This window comes from Pinus tabuliformis, chromosome 3_1 (assembly GCF_031772625.1).
Source record: "Pinus tabuliformis cultivar Carrire ecotype Pingquan chromosome 3_1, CPIR1, whole genome shotgun sequence".
In the NCBI taxonomy this organism is placed as follows: Eukaryota; Viridiplantae; Streptophyta; class Pinopsida; order Pinales; family Pinaceae; genus Pinus; species Pinus tabuliformis.
In genome coordinates, this window is record NC_142301.1 from 205,109,017 (window position 1) to 205,114,810 (window position 5,794).

Sequence of the window (5,794 nt, forward strand, 5' to 3'; positions counted from 1 at the left end):
ATGACAAAACCTATGTAACAGGGCAAGCTAGGCAAGCTTTTGGATCTTTAGAGCAGTTGTGGAGTGAATGGGATGAGAGGATTTAGATTCAATTAAATATAGAGCATGCTAGAATGAATTCTATACTTAATATCAAAGTGAAAACATAAATGTTGTTTATAATCTAGAGCAGAGTGTATTTAAAAAAAATCAGCCCTTAATATTCTTTAAACAATAGAGACATAAAAACATATGGAAAATTGGGAAAATAACAATGTCACATGAGAGGAGACATCACCAATTACCTGACACAGGAATCCTAGAATAAACTATATGCAATAATGAAATTGATCACTTCAGTATATGCACAACTTACACCAAAAGGTCTGCTTTCTTCATACAAGTTCCAACCCTTGGTCAACTTTATTACAATATATTTATAGAATTTCTGCTAAAAAAATATCAGATTCCAAAAAGGAATTGATTACAAAATAATATCTAACAATTTTTGCAAAAAACTAAGTAATAAACTAAAAATAACATTAATCACTGGAAATATGCAGGAAATATGGAACTGCTGGGAAATATTCACCCTTCAAATTTGGAAATTAGTTCTTAAGTGTTGAACCTCTGCCTTGGAATCTGGAAAGGTTGAAGTCGTATTCACAAAACATGCTACTTGCCCTCTCAAATTTGATTAACTATGCCACCTCTATCAACTAGATGTCCCTTTGAGTTTTATTTCTGTCGTTTTTTTGCCTTTCATCATCTTTTGAATACTTTATTATTGTCACACAATATTTGGGGAAAAAATATTTTGAATAATATTTCCAAATTTCATAATTAAAATTTCAACATATTTATTTTAATGAGTTAATAAACCATCTTGTTTTGAAATCCATGTGTTGTTTTTAAATCCTTGCCTTGTTTTGTAAATCTACGTCTTGTTTTCCCTTCCCATGGATTTTGAAACCCATGTCCTGTTTTGCTTTCCCATGGATTTTGAAACCCATGTCCTGTTTTGTTATGGTTGGTAAAGTATTTTTTTACTTTGCCCTTTTACTCCTGTAAAATCCTTTGGATAAGTATTTATCCAAATTCCATTTCCTCGTGCATTTCTCCTCTTTATATCATTAAAAAAACATGTCTTTCTTCTCTGTAAAATCTCAGCCTTTTACTTTCACCTGTAAATTCATCTTACCTGCACTTTAAGGTAAAAGAACTTTAAAAAGTAGAAACCCCCAAAATTCATCAATTACCTCAGCCTCCCATCGCTAAACTCTTTTCATAAGGTAAAACAACTTTTGGGGCGGGGTGGGAGGGGTTAAAAGTAGGTGATATGTGATCATCCACCAGCTGCTTTCTATGTGCTTGTACAATCCTGTGCTGTGACTTGTCGAATGACAGATTGTACATATTAATCTCCAGATCATTATCAAAGAGAACAACCTCTCCTTGCTTGCTCGGGACCGATTGTGATTCTGGAGGTGGCGGAGACTGTGGTGTGACCTTAGATGCTCTTGACATGAGATCCGTGTCTTGGTCCTATGGCTCCTGTTCTGTCTCCATGTCCGTTACCTCAACCATCTGCTTAATCCGCTAAGTGAGTTCCCAAGCCTGCACTTGCTCATCCTCTTCTTCATCTGCTGGCTGATCTGTTGTCTCAACCTGCATAGGTGCAGTTTGCTATGTCAGTGCGCCTTGTCTTTCCTCCTATTCCTATTTCTGCTTTTCTTCCCTTTATCTCCTCTTAAGACATTGCTATGCTTTCAACTTCTTTTATGTTTCCTTTAACTTCCTCTCTACATCTTCCAACCTTTGCTTGCCTCTCTTCCTCCGTTCTACTCTCCTTTCACGCTATCGACTCTTTGCCTCTATCTCCAAAGCTACTTTCTCAATAAGAGTATCTTCTCTAAACTTGTAGCTTTGCTCAGAATCTGCGGTCTCGACAATCTCCCTCTTGCCTTTGTCTTGCGCTGGTTTTCTGCTCACTATTTTCGTTATTGTTACTTCATGTGGTGCTGCTACTTGTAGTGCTTCTTTCCATTCTGCAACTATGTTGACCAATTCATTGAGCCTAGAGGAGTGTTACACAACAATTTGTCACCGTTTGTCACCGTCCCTTTTACCCCTCACCCGCACACTGGAGGACTCATTCTGGGACCTGTGAAAAGTGACATGACCTGAAACCACTTGCATCATATTCCTCTAAGTATGAGCTTCATTTGCCCTGAAGACATCTCCTGCAAAATATCCATGAAAACAGCTCTTTTGCATTAGCGTGGGTCCACAGTTCACTGCCCGCGCCAATGAGGGAAATCCTCTATAAAGGGCATGCCATTGGCACTCTGTCCCAGAGTCGCACTCGCGCCACTCGAATTGAGTAAAGTTTTTAACCAACAAGCTCTCGAAGGTTCTCTTCAACCCATTCACCAACTGAATCTATGTTGAGCTAGGATGGTTTGGCTTCGAATCTCCATAGAAGGGAAAGTGGTTTGCAACCTTTCATGGAAGTTTCTAAGTGATAAAGCCAATCCCATGAATAATGTGGTTGATCCTATCTCTTTCCTCTCTATCTATAAAAGCTTGTCTCTATGCCTTGAGCAAGCTAGTTACAGTCGTTCTAGTCAGCGATTCCAGCATAGTGATAGAGAGTTTGAAGCTGCAAGAGCCTTCTTTGCACCCATAAGTCCAAATCTAAGTAAGGAGATTCTTGTCACCCAACGAGAGAGAGGCTTGTTCCTCATCCCAACAAGCTTTGCAAGACTTGTGTAGCTGACTACCCAGCCAAAGGAGGATTTGACGTCAGAACAATGGTTGTATTCTTCTTTGTTATTTATTAATAATAGATGACTATCATTATGGTTCCACTCTCATTGTCTTATGTTTGATGTTGAGTTATATCTTTTCTGACTGATATATAATTGCATCTACTAGATTTTATGCTTGTATTCGTGTTGTTCTTTGCATGTGCAGGTGTCCAATCATGGAGATCGTGGGGATCGTGACCGGCCGAGGCAAAGGAACGAGGGTGACATCTCTTCTACGAACACTAGCGTTAGAATCCAAGTAGGTTCTCACCATCCACTTTTTATTTACAATTAGGAACTTGCGTGATAGCAATGTGTGATTGTTGCTAGACCCGGTCTGGGCTAGTAGGGATCGTCTCTGTCCGCAGAGAGGATTAACCTCCACAACAATTTGGCGACTCCGCTGGGGAGACCTTGTTGTTTGATTTGTAAACTTTAGACGGAGCCTGAAGTACGGCCAGGTAGCCTTCGAAACGCTATTGCTTTGCATTAGCGAAGTAGATCAACGCCACTTCAGTCAATCTCCGGTTTGGTTTACGGACTAAACAACTTGGATTTTGTCTTGTCTCTTTGGTTTCTCTTGTTTTGATTGCTTAGATAGCTTTCTAGGTTGGATTTCTTGCTGTTTCTTGCTTCCTGGTTTGCCTAGATATTGGTTTCAAGCCCTGGATTGCTTGTTTTTGTTTTGATCTAGCCAACTTGATTAACGCACTTTTTAGCCTAACAGTCGCGCCAATTGGCGCAAGTTGCTCAAAGACAACCCGCGCCAATCCCATAAAAGCGCGAGTTGCAGCCTGACAGCCGCGCCAGGCCTGTCAACTTTTCCAGTTCGCTTGTTTTCAAGCCCTCTGAGCTTGGATTTGTATCTTGCCACATCTTTTTCAATTACTGGAGTGTGTTTGATCCTTGTTTGACTGGTTTTAGACCTCCATCCTTCGGGTGTTTGCTTTTTTCTATCGATTTCACATTTTAGCCCTAGGGCATCTAGTGGCTTTGTGCATCGAGCCTTCCGTAGGAGTCTTGGGTTCTTTGATCGTCCAGTCGACTTTGTGATTACTTTTTGCGCTTGCTCAGTAGTTGTCAAAGCCTTTTGTTGGTATTCAAGTGATTTGCTCCTTTTCTGCTTGGATTTCGCTTGACTTCGTTTGGGCTTAGATTACATAGCTCGTAGAGGTCTTTGTGTTTTCTTCTTGGTTTGAAGGACTGTTTTGGTGTTTTGGGGATTCGATTGTGTTCTCATTGAGTGAAATTTGTCTCTTTTGCTCAGTGTTACTATCTCTCAAAATTTGTTTAGTGCACTTTGCCATTGAAAAGAAAACAAACAATCTCTTTTGCGTTGAATTAGTTAATTGAAATTAGAAGCTTTTCATTGATTAGTGATTTAAAACAAAAAGTTTCGTTTATTTGTCACTAGCTGCATTAGAGTAGTTCTTGATTGTTTGTGGTCATTTTGTTTAAAAAATTCTCAACTCTCTCGTAGTTAGTATTCATCGAACGAAATGATATTCTTTGGCATATAGTTTGCATTTAGGGAATTGTGAGAGATTACATACGGTAGGACCTGGAAATTGAAACTTAGCTAAAGGTCAACCATAAAATGAACTGAATGAACTTAAAAACGCATTGGAACATAACGCTCACTGATTAGAGGTCTAGGCTAGAGACGTGCTCCGGCGTCGTTAAACCTAGTCACTGTTGTTTCACACTACGGTTGGGTGATTCCTCCTTTTGTGACTCAATAGTGGTCTAGCACGGACTTGAGCTCCCACGTACCGTCGCGTATATAGGGGAGACCCCACTAGGTTATCATCCTTTATCCATAGGAAGCCGTGTCTGCCGCCTTACAAGCCGTAACGCACCGAACACAGCATTCGGGAAGATTGACTGCTATACGGGAAGTCCTTGGTTTTCATATGACTGCCAAGGTGTATATTCAGTTTTATGGATTTGTTTGGTAACCCCTTTGCCTAGTCTCTCCAGAGTAGTCACTTTTGATCCTTTTCGGACTCCTTAAAAGAAAAGGCTCACTTGAGCAGTTTGTCACTTCGGGCTCACAAAACATTCGAAGGCGACTAGAGTCACCTTTTTGTCCTTTTCTCGACTCTTAAAACATGAAAAGGTCAAGTTGTGTCCTTGCGTCTTAAAATTTATTTATCCACGATTAACATTACCTGGTTAGATCTTGTGTGCGTTAGTTTGAGTAGGGTCCTTTATCGTTAGATTCCCTTAGGTCCTGTTTGAAGTTTATCATCCTGGCTGAACCATCGACTCCCGTTCCGAGTGATCAAGGGTCTCCGTCTTCCGTTGCTCCTGAGGTACCGGTTGTGAGTGATACTCTTCCTATTATCCTGAGCATCCAACCGATCAACTCTCGTGCCCCGGACGACGAGGATTACGAAATCAATTGGAACCCCATCTGGGAGCCTGACGAGGACGATATTCCTGTTACCCCCCCTGGTGTTTCGTCTCCAATGTCTACCTCTCACATGGATGAGACATCTCCTAGAGTAAGCGAGACACTTGTTTTTTTGAATATCGACACTCCCATCCCAGCTACTTCTCTGCTCCCCCCACGCTACCAGTCGTTGAGGGATAGGGTAAGTGCCAGGATCCCTGCTTCGAGTATGTGGGACCCCCACATCACTCCCACCACGGGATCTTTTGTTTCACAAGTCCACACTACACCTGTCACTTCAGTTCTGACAAATCCAACTGTTTGTATAGCACATTCAACTTCGGTTGTTAGTGCCGTTACATCGTCTTCAACTTTGAACACTGGTGCTGGTCCTCCTCATGGTTAAGTGAGTAGTGGCCAGCTGGCACACACACCTAAAGTTATCCATCCTGCACAAAGTGCACCACCCTCTTCTGGTCCCGTCCCATGAGGGGGGCCATATGATGCCTATGGACAAGCTGTTCAGGATCCGAATGCGCAAGGTCCATTCTATTATTACGATTCTGTTGGTCAATACCTTCAGCTTTCTCAACCCTTGCCTACTCAACCT